The sequence below is a fragment of the Cricetulus griseus genome, chromosome 6, assembly GCF_003668045.3.
Source record: "Cricetulus griseus strain 17A/GY chromosome 6, alternate assembly CriGri-PICRH-1.0, whole genome shotgun sequence".
In the NCBI taxonomy this organism is placed as follows: Eukaryota; Metazoa; Chordata; class Mammalia; order Rodentia; family Cricetidae; genus Cricetulus; species Cricetulus griseus.
This window is the reverse complement of record NC_048599.1, coordinates 64,226,516-64,238,211: the sequence shown is the minus strand read 5'-3', so window position 1 is coordinate 64,238,211 and position 11,696 is coordinate 64,226,516.

Below are 11,696 nucleotides of genomic sequence, written 5' to 3'. Positions count from 1 at the left end.
TTATGTTTAATAATTTTTACAATGACTATATTTTATTTATATAACCAGGAACAAATGTAATTAAATAAAAACTAAAACACAGACCATCTCACAGCAAACCCAGCAATGCACTCTGAAGTATTCCAGTTATAAACACTTAAGTAATTGGAAATTGCGGGGGGGGGGGAGGATCATAAAAATTAGTCACCAGGGGCTTCACTTTGAATAAAAAGCCCAAGGAGTTTGTTTCAAATTGTGTCAACTTTCATGTTACTTATATAATTAAAGCAAGTAAATCAGGTGGGCAGCATGCCAGTCAGCCTTCACACACACGTCACAACTGTCTGCATGCTCACTATCTTCACCTTGCTCAATTTTTACAGTTAATATGAATATCAATTCTCTTTTTCATAAGCCTAACCTATAAATGCCACAGCCCCTTGGAGGGATTTCCCCAAGCTTCATTTTAAGCTCCACAAGAAAGGATGTAAAGGAGACTTTTCTTTTGTAAAGTGTTTCTATAATTCTGTCCAATATCCATCATTTTCAAGGCCAAGTAATCATATTTAATAGATCCTAAATTACATTCTGTCAGGCAAGGATTCCCTTGATGATATTAACCAGTATGGAGGGCTGACAGTCTGAGGCCTGAAAGTATGACATTGTTCTATGGAGGGCGGACACACTTTCCTTTGCAGGAGCTGACCCTTCAAATCCTGCAGTAGTGCAGGACCTCAGCCTTCATCCATCCTTAGCCTTCCCGGAATTACCCATAAACTCCCCGCACCCCCCATTTCCTGATTTCCTGTCCTAAAAAATCACTTTTAAAATTTAATTACTTGGCACAGTTTTGACCCTCTTCTTTGAGGAAATTACCATCATGAATTTATTTTTGCAATCTTATTCCTGCAAGACAGCTTTAGGTGTAAAGACAGCTTTAGACTCTACCGATGTGGTGTCCATGGTGAAGAACTGGAAAGACAAAAGGCTGAATAATGGGGGAAGCTAGAGAGATGCCCTCATTGCTTGTGCAGTGTTATACTAATGCCACAAAGTCCACATCTGAGGATATTTTTCTTGATAAGAAAGAGGGTAAGGCTACAATGTCAGAAACTAAGTGATTCACAATAAACACAGGAGAAGAAAGAATTGTGAACCAGAATTCCACTAGGGGAAAGTTCTCAAGTTGGGGCATCTTTATGGGGATAATGATTATTTGGAGATTTGTATATCTCAAAGGCATTAGGGAATAAAGATGAGAAGAAATTAAAACCCCACTCTCTGCACCAATTAGTCAAGTTTTTTGAGATTCAGTGATCAAAAAGCTCAAGCACAGATCCTTCTGTTGGATCCCATCTTCTTTTAGAATCTACATACAGTGATCTAGCTGTGTGGCCAGCCCTTGGTGCTCATAAGCCCCAACTCCTCTCATGCTTACCCTGTAGACAGTTGATAGATCCTTTCTGTCCCGCGCCCGCTCTGTATTCCTCGCCAGCAAGAAACACACGCAGGACACTTGGATCCTTCTGCAGACAAGCTTTAATGCATTAGACTGAGCAGAGACTGAGCAGAGACTAAGCAGAGACATTGAACTAAGAAAACCATCCCTATATAAAAGGCTGACCAGCCGCCTGGGACGTATTACCCTATGAATGGCTTCAGCTCCTCAGGCAAAAATGAGCCACGGGATAGGCAGAGATCAAAGGAATGGAGATTACCCAGCGCCTGTGAAGTAATTCACACCTTGGTGTCTTCAGGCAGCATTATAATGCAGGAACCGGCTTCCTACATATCACCCTTTTTTTATTAATTAATGAAAAGGCTTTATATTATTACAAGCAAATAGGTCACCCATATGTTGAGGGATAGAGGCAGGGGTTGACCTTCCCAAAATCAAACATTAAGACTGTGTACGAGAGTCACCATCAGGCTGTCAGTTTGACCCGAAGTACTCCCGACCTGTCCTCTGCCGTTTTTCTGGGAAAGGGAAATTCTCAAGGCAGGTAACCCTTATGCAGGTCAACGTACCTCCCAGAGAAGCCTGTATAATAGGCAACTCTGTGCGATGCCTATGCTCAGCATCCCTCTTTGGGGCTGCACAAACCAGACACTCTACCCTGTGCAGTGAGCCTAGGCTCCGGGTGTGCAAGAGCTGTCTGGCCGGCGGCCTATCGCTTAGCCAAAATATAAGCGCTTGGATGATCTCTTGGTTTGAGCCCTGGAGCTTACATGCCAGCCAAAGAAGTAACAGCATTTCGCAGGCGGCTGCATCAAACAATTATACCCACCCCTTTTCTCACAGACCAGCCAAAAATAACAGCAATCTGTAAACGGCTGCATCGAACAATTATACCCACCCCTTTTCTCACAGACCAGCCAAAAATAACAGCAATCTGTAAACGGCTGCATCGAACAATTACCCCCACCCCTTGCCATCTCTCCGCCAAGGACAGGAGTTAATCTGGATAACAATAGCGGCTCTCAACTCCCGGGGGTAGAGGGTGGAGTTTCGACTTTTGAAGGTCTGTAGAGGCTCTTTAGGTTGAATCTTTCTGGGAACCACAGGGGATTCTCTTCATCCTGTGAGAAAACACAATATCGCTCCCCTGGATCTTATGAGAATAGGATCCGGGCCTTTCCAAAAATCAGTTAAGATATCTTTTTATTTTACCATTTCCTTTTGGCCTTTTAGTTTTTGAGGTGAGACGCTTGGCCCCGGTATGGCCCCCAGCGTTAATGTAAATGAGGCTTTAAAGCCCCAGGCATTCCAGGCCTTTAAGAAGTGTTGAATAGCAGGCATGGCCTTTTCCCTATCAAAGACTGGGAAAGCCATCTGTAATTTTTTTTTTTCGCTCCTCTGATGGTAAGAAGGAGTCGGTTCCAAATAGTGGGTGTGCTGATAGAAGTACACCCGCTGAATTAACAGGCGATGGCCTCATATTTGTTTTTACTTTTGGCAGCTCCTCCTCTAGCTCTGCTTCCTTGTTAGAGTCTAAGTCTGAGCTGTTTAGCTCCAAGGCTTCCAGTTTCGTTGCAGGGCAGAGGCTAGGTTCCTCATCTCTCCTAAATTTACCGGGGTGTGACCGGCCATTCTCCATTCTTTCTCCCTCCTTCTCTGTCTCTCCCTCATCCAGCTGAGCTGTTTCTTTTAAAACTTTATCTCTTGAGCTTTTAGAGTCATTAGAGCTATCAAGATTTAAAGCTTTATACACTCCCTTGTCAGTAGACATTCCAGGAGGTCTTTTTTTCTTATACGTTGTAGTTTCTCTTTTTATATACACTCCCATGTCACTAGACATCCCGGGAGGTCCTTTTTTCTTATATTTTATTGTTAGGCGCGCCCCATCTCTCACTACATTCGGTTTCTGATATGTAATTCTGGACTTCTTTAAGATTGCTACAACAGTGAGAAAAGTCAAAATAGCTCCTAGTAAAAGCATAGAAGCCTCTATATTAACCTCCCACAATAGCAACATTCCCAAGCCAAAGTCTAGAAAAATCATACCTCTCCGAATTTTTCTCATTACATTCGGTTTCTGATATGTAATTTTGGACTTCTTTAAGATTGTTACAACAGTGAGAAAAGTCAAAATAGATTAACCTCCCAAAATAGCAACATTCCCAAGCCAAAGTCCAGAAAAATCATACCTCTCCGAATTTACCACCCTGCAGTTCTGAATCCGCCTCGTTAGAGGGGTCTCTGAGGTGCTGGAGATGTTAAGCTTCCCGGGTTTCAGCACCATATGTCCCGCGCCCGCTCTGTATTCCTCGCCAGCAAGAAACACACGCAGGACACTTGGATCCTTCTGCAGACAAGCTTTAATGCATTAGACTGAGCAGAGACTGAGCAGAGACTAAGCAGAGACATTGAACTAAGAAAACCATCCCTATATAAAAGGCTGACCAGCCGCCTGGGACGTATTACCCTATGAATGGCTTCAGCTCCTCAGGCAAAAATGAGTCACGGGATAGGCAGAGATCAAAGGAATGGAGATTACCCAGCGCCTGTGAAGTAATTCACACCTTGGTGTCTTCAGGCAGCATTATAATGCAGGAACCGGCTTCCTACACCTTTCCAATGTTATAGCATGATGCCTGCAGGCTAGCCCCTCCACATTCCTGAAATCTGAGGCTTTTTTTGAACTAGCTGTCTCGCCACATAGAATTGGTTGTTAAACCAGCTGCTACAATATGAAGATGTATGGATTTTGAAACTCTTGTCTACAGACACTTAAAATACCAAAATGTACAGCAGGACTTGCACAGAATAAGAAGTAAGATGAGCCCAAATAGTGGAAGAAAAAATTTGAGTCTATATTTGTTTTTATAATGTGAGTAATAAAAATTCCTTTACACAGAGGGATAGATTCTCTCTGGGCATTTTTCTTCTGTCTCTTTTTCCTTCTTAAGTTCTTATATTTGTGGCTTCTCTTTGCTCTTCAACACATATAGTTTTTCTTCTACTCAGAGCTATGCCTTCTCATTTATATTTCACTTTACTCTTTCCTGGTTTTTAAATATTTTTAATATGCCCAAGGAAAAAATAACAAAATAAGTCAGCCTCCATGCTTTCTCTTTAGATGTAATAAAACATGGGTACAAAAACTGAAGGCAAGAATTGCTTGGCTTCATGATTGTTTCTTCTGTCTTTCAGCACCATTGACTCCTCCTGATGTTCTTTCTTACTTCCTCTTTCCAAGGAGTCACTTCCTGATTTCCAATAAATCATCCAGGCCAAGATTTAGAAGCATGTTACCATGTTCTGATACACTACACTAGTTTAATTTTCATATCCTTCCAGCCCAAATTGGTTTCTCATTGACAAGGCTCAGCTGCTCTCTCTCTCTCTGCCTGCTGAATCACCAGATGGAAAGTCTCAGTCAAACTAGCATTATCATTTATTTCCACTGTGGAAATATTAAGCAGGTTGGAATTTGGGTATCTCTTTTGATTCTTAAAACAATAACACTGCTATTAGAATAACAAAAATTTGACTGTTTTTTCCCCTGAGAATGAATTTGGATTTCAAGGGGAGAGATAATTTAAAATCCAATCATCAGATCTCCAGTGAACCTCAGTGTTTCTCTGCAGTTTCACTTCTGTTTCTATGAAGGAATGATAAAAGACAACTTGGAGGAAAAAAAGAATGTATTCAATTTACAATTCTAGGTTATAGTCTATCATGGAGGGGAAGCCAAGACATCGGGGATCTGAAGCAGCTGGCCACATCACATGCACAGTTAAGACTAGAGAGAAAGGAATACATGCAAGCTGCCTGCTTATTTGTGTTCAGCTCAGTTTCTCCACTCACATACAGTTTAAGACCCCTTTACTTGGGTCTTCTACCATCAATTAACTTAATTAAGACAATATCCCAACAGACACGCATCCAAGCCAACCCAACATCAACAATCTCTCACTGAGACTTTCATATAAGGTGATTCTATGTTGTGCCAAGTTAACAAAGATAATCATCCTAAGGGTTTACCTTCCTTACACTTACCACTCTTATTTTTTTCCAGTGTTAAATACTTTTCTCTTATTGGTAAAATAAAACAAATAATACATAGCACATATGCTAGTGGCTTGAAATAAGTTAGTCACCATAATAAAGCCAATGTAAGTTTGAAATAAAAGATTATAGTAAGATGACATGCAACTGTTGTATTGAGGGAATACCCATCTCATTGTCAAAAATCCTTATCCTACATCGAATCAGGGCAGTAAGATGTGAGCTCCATCTTGCTTTATTAAAATTTTGTATTCTTGAAATGTTTAGAAAACCATCATTCAGACTGTTACTGAACATTTAAATATTAATTTATGGAATGTGTGTAACTTTGTTTTATAAAACTATACTTAAAACATTTTACCCCATTCTTTCTGGACATTATGAATTGTTGAATAAGATAATATTCACTATTTATTTAAATAATAAAAGCTTAGTCCCTTCAATGATTTTCTGATGCAAACATACAAACAATATTCTGGCTGTATTGTATGGGCCACCAGAGCCAGGATTGCCTATTGAGGGCAGGTAAGGAAATGGTTGTTGACTTTCATTAGCATTCTAGTTCTGCTTCAGCCAGATTTACTAAGTGTGACCTATAGCATCCAACTCCATCACTTAGTAGTCATTGAGATTGTCAACTGTGTTGACAGAGATCCTCCTGCCTCTGCCTCCCTAGTGCTGGATTAAAGGCGTGCACCACCAACACCCGGCTTTGTTTCTATTTAACCTGCATTAAAACACCAGCCACTATGTTAGGCATTGAAGTTCACCTAAAAATGCTTCTTGGCTTATCCTTCAGAGTCTGGGGAGAAAACTATGGGAACACAGGCATTTACTCCAGATAGAATGGTATTGTGTCAATAAATTTATATTCATGGTACTTAGTGGTCTTTTTTTTGTTTGTTTTTTTTCTTTTTTTTTTACATACAAAGAATCCCCCCCCCCCCTTAGTAACTGTCAGATACCAATAGCTCCTCAGTACAGGGTAGGGCCAGGAGAGCATCTTTTTTATCCACACTGGGATTTTGGCTAGTTTGATCTTATGCTTGACTTGTACAGGTAACTAAAGCTGCTGTGAATCTTAGGTGTGATAGCTATGTCAAAGCCAGAAGATAGCATTTCGCAGCACTCCTCCTCATCCTCAAGCTCTCTCTGCTTCCTCGTCCATGATGTTCCTTTGGCCTTGGTGGGATGGGATATGGGTTAATATTGATGTCCTATTACAGGGCTGAACATCCAGTCTCATATTCTCAACCCTTTTACCAGTTATGTATTTCTCTTCTGACTGCTGCCCACTGCAAACAAGTTTCTCTGATCAAAATTGAGAATAATCCAGGTCCATGGATATAAAATGAATATATACTTAATATATACATAAATACATGGAAGGAACTCTGACGGCATGACCATTTAGCAAAATAACAATATGAAGTTCTACTCCAGGGCCTAGAACCCCGAAACCATGGACTGTAGTTCCATGAATTTGCTTCTGTAGTATGCCTTGTCTCCAAGTAGAAAATGGTTACTACCACATACCAGTTGTGCCAATAAGTTGCCTGAAAGGTCAGTATTGTGGCATGCAGTGTCCAGTGTTGGGTGAGAGCATTGATGTGCTTTCTTCCAAAGCAGCATATAAAACATCTTCCAGGATTAGGAAATCTAGCCATCAGGGAAGCAGTTTCCTGGTAGGTTTGAGATTGGTTTCTCTATGTCCTAAAGCTAATATATGTGGCATCTGAAAACATATTATATTGGTCTTTGTCCTTCTAGATTCAAACATAGGTCTCTGAACATTACAATGAATTATTTTTCAATGATAACTTAATAAATAAATAAAAATGGAGATATCATACTTGAAGAACAGTTGGAATTTACACACATTCACTTATAATAACTCTGGAAGAAAAGTGATATATTCCCTTTTGTAAGGACTTTGTCTAAATAATTTTTTTTTGTCTTCAGGGCTGTGTTCGGGTGTATTATAAACAAACCATTCAAAGCCAATGCTAATGCTTTCATATATGATGTACCAATTCAGATGCAGTGCTTGCATGGTTTCTGGTAACTCTTTCATACCTGTCTCTAAGGTTTTTTTTTCTTTTTTCCTGCTTAGAAGTAAAATAAAAGTGGGCTGAAATCAGGGGGCATTTGAGGAGTCCCACTCCATTGCTTACCTGGTCTTCCCATGATGATCTAGAATGAGATTTACTCTTTTTTTCTGTAGGGACTTCTTTTTCTGTGGGGCACAGGCATACATGGCTGACATGCTGCTGACCATATCCTACCCTGACCCCATCAATCTTCCAGCAAAGACCCCTGGCCAGCCACCTGTTCTGTGCCTATCTGGAGAGATTCTTGCAATTTTGCCTGCGGGAGTCTACATTGTTTCTTCATTATTCTCCCTCCCTTGGTTTATGTTTTCTTTTAGCCTTTCTTTTTAGACTGACATCTCCAGTCTTAAAGAAACCTCCTTCTTGCTAGAATCACTTATGTGGATTCATGATGCACAACATGCTCGGATAAACTTCACCTATTCTCATGATGGTTTTAGTCTTCTTCATTTATTTTTTGTTTCCCCTTGCAGTTCTGGCCAAGACCACAGAAGAAATCTAGATGTTCTTTTGTGTGGAAAAAGGAAATGGTTTCTTCAGAAGACAACCAGTTCTTTTAGGGTAACAAAATGATGATTATGTAAGAGGTTTTTTTTCTTCTTGACTCTAAAATGCATAAAGGAGTCCTTTCTGGAATCGGAGGCCAAAAGTAATGTGTGAAACCAGGGTAAAGTTTCAGGATTATTTTTAGCCCTTATTATCAAACTGTCCTTGCAATCTGTTTCTTATAAAGAGAAGAAAGGCTGCCTCCTTTTCCTTGCACTTCACTGACTGTGTATTTTGCTGATCTATGATCTATACATCTGTGTACAACTTTAAATAACCTAAGGCTGTCAGTTAAGAGAAAAGAGAAGATGAGCTCAAAGGAATGCAAGAAGGAGGCCACTTGTAAAGGTGCAGTAAGTTTAAGGGACTCAGTGCAGAAGAGTAAAGACCCCAGGGCTAGAAATGGTTGGGAGTGGGCTTCACCATCCCTAGGTTTGAAGAGACTGATGAAAATAGAAGTTACCAGAAAGAAAGCTGTTGAAGAACTCCACAAAATAGAGGCTTCCCATGCTTCAGAGGGAGGCTACCATTGGCAATCCTTCCCGATGCTAAGAGTATCCTGTAACATCATTCTGACTCCTCTGTCTTCATCTCTCCTGCCTGCCTATTCCAAGATTCTCACACTGGTTGAATGAAGCCGACATTTGGAGGGGAAGGAAGCTGAGATGGTACAGCGAGCAAAGGTTGGAGTTCCACAGTTTAGAGCAAAATGACAAGGTCAAGGAGTATACCTGGAGGGGTAATTCCAAAGGTATTTGTCTCACTGGTTAAGAGTCCTCTGTTGAGGTCACTTTCAAAGTAAGAGAGTTTTGCTAGGGCAAATGTGCTATGCTGGTGAAATCTCTTAAAAACCTATAGAACCAAAATTTCCCAAAATGCCATTTTTCTAAAATAGCCAAATCCCTTAGTAAGTAGAAGATTCCCTACAGTCTTGGGGTCTCCCTGCATCTTTGGCTAACAGTTTTCTCCCAAAGCTCTTCAGCCTCCATCATCTCTCAAAACTCTTCAGCTTCCAGCATTACAACCTGGCAGAAGTTGCTCTTGTGGTAGCTGCATATGCAAAACTATGGGTTTCCTTGTTGCTGTATTTGTTTGCATTCCTTTTGGCAAGTGATGCAAAACCACAAATCAACCCCCTCTCCCTGGCCTTCTTTCACTAGAGGTTAGCTTTCTCTAAGAAACATCTACTTATTGGTGGTCATAAAATGCTTGTCTTCTCCCATTTGTCACTCTCACCTCCACACTACAACCTCATCACTCACTTCCTGTCCTCCCAATGCTTATAGAGAAGACTGTTTTGAAAGAAGGAAATTATCAGTATTGTTATACATATCAGCTCTTTAACATCTGTGTCATGTGACAGTTTTAGACTTCTCTAAAGAAGAGACTTGGGAGGCTGTGCCTCCTTCTCGCCATGGTGGTACAGTTTCTTGCTGCAGCTGCTGTAGAGTAACTACAGCAGGACTGTCTGGCCCTCCACAGACATCTGCTCTGTGAGGGGAAACCAGAGCTCCTGCCAGAGGGCTCATGCTGAGACACACATGCCAGGCCTCAGAAAGAGAATGATTAAATCCAGGAAGGAGATTAACACCAGTGCTGACCCCTTGCTAGGGGCCAAGGTGAGAAATGCCTTGCAACCTGCCCTCACACTCCCTTGGAGAGGTAAAAGTCTTGAAAACCTGAGCCCCACTGTGAAACCAAGAGATTCTGCTGAACAGCAGAAGTTTTCTGCACTCCTCGTCTATGGGCTTTAGTATTTGCTCATTTCTTTTGTAATTAGGATGACTGTCTCCTCTTGGATATCCCGGGTCTACCCTGCATTGGGAAATAGAAGTCTTATACCCTAGGATGCCCTCACTTGGTCATCATACTTAGAAATCTGTGACACTGTGAGGTGTGGAGGTATGGGATAGGTGTTGACTGTGATGTGACAGTCCCTTAGGAATGTAGCAACAGCATCATATCCTCCTTTACCAGGTTCCTGGGGCATATCTTTCTGTCCCACAGAGCCATGTGCATGGGTTAAGAGCAGTAATGGATGCTAGAGTTTCTGTAGATTATAAAGCTCCCTCCACACGTACAGGTACTCTGATTACATCAGGCTTTGTTTATGGACAAGCTCTTCCAAGAGCCCTGAGGGAGCTTTAAAATAGAGAAGAAAATTATAAATATTAATTTAATACTTTAGATAAAATTAAATTCGTTTGTTTATAATTTAATATGTTAAACATGTTTAAAGTATCTTGGAAATCCACTGAACATTGCACCGAATACCTTACATAATTTTTAATCCTTCTAAAAATTCTATGAAAGAGTCATTTTCTCCACCACCCCAGAGTCCATTTCCTTAATGTGAGAGTCCTGTTCTCTCTTGGTAGTGACTCATGGCTAATGAAAGTAGATGAGGCAGTGTAAATTACCAGGGCTGGCTCTCTAAAATGGGCCTTCTGTTTTGTACATCTACATAAATCCTATTTGAAATTTATTTTTACCAGGTTAATGCTTTGGAACAGGATGAGATGCTCAAACTTCTTTATTCAGGGCTGAAAAGAACCACATAGACCTGGAAGATGTACTCCGGCATCCTAAATAGTTGCAGAAGTAGGGGCTCAACTCTACTGAAGTACACCCAGTGCAAGTTCATATAATTTCCCTTGGAAACAAAAAAGTTTATAGATAGTGTCAAAATATCTATATTTTATATCAAATGTACTATATTTGATATAAAATCATATATATGATACATTAAAATATCACATATATACCTAGGTTAAAATAATTTTAAAAGCACATATTTGTGTTTGTAGTCTCTGCCTTTATTACTGTATTTTCATTTAATGTTCTTTGTGTATGCATGCACATGTATGTGGGTAAACTTGCCCATTGGTGTATGTGTAGAGGTCAGAGGTTGACACCGATGTCTTCTTGCACTACTTCCTATTTTAATTTTTGAGATAGGGTCTATTTCTCAACTTAGAACTCCCTGTTTAGGTTAGACTGTCCAGCCAGGCAGAGCCCTGTGGATCCACCTATCTCTACTGAAACCCCTAGCATGAAGGTTACAGACATAGTGCCACACCCTTCTTTCCCATGGATGCAGGTGATCAGAACTCAGGTCTTCATGCCCTTGCCACAAGCACTTGATCTATTGTGCCTTTCCTCAAGTCCCCTCATTTAATTTTGCTTATCCTCAAGAATGAAAATTTTCAAAGCATTTGTCTTTTAGTTTCCATTCAGTTAAATATATTTTTTTTTAAAAAGTGAAAGGACATTTCATCTTTTACCAACTCAACCTATATTTATCAGATTCACTAGTGTCCACAGATTACCCATGATGCTTTGGTATCCCTATTAAAGTGTTTATCAAGGGGTGTTGTACCTTCCATATGTGCTTATAGAATCTGAAAGAAGATTCTTTTAACTCTAATTACACTATCTAAAGAAGAATTTTCTCTTTGTTAGTCAAATCAAAGTGTTCAAAGATCTCAAAGAAACCATTTTTTTTTTTTAAGTTTTTGAGGCCTCATCTACATCAATATAATACTGTT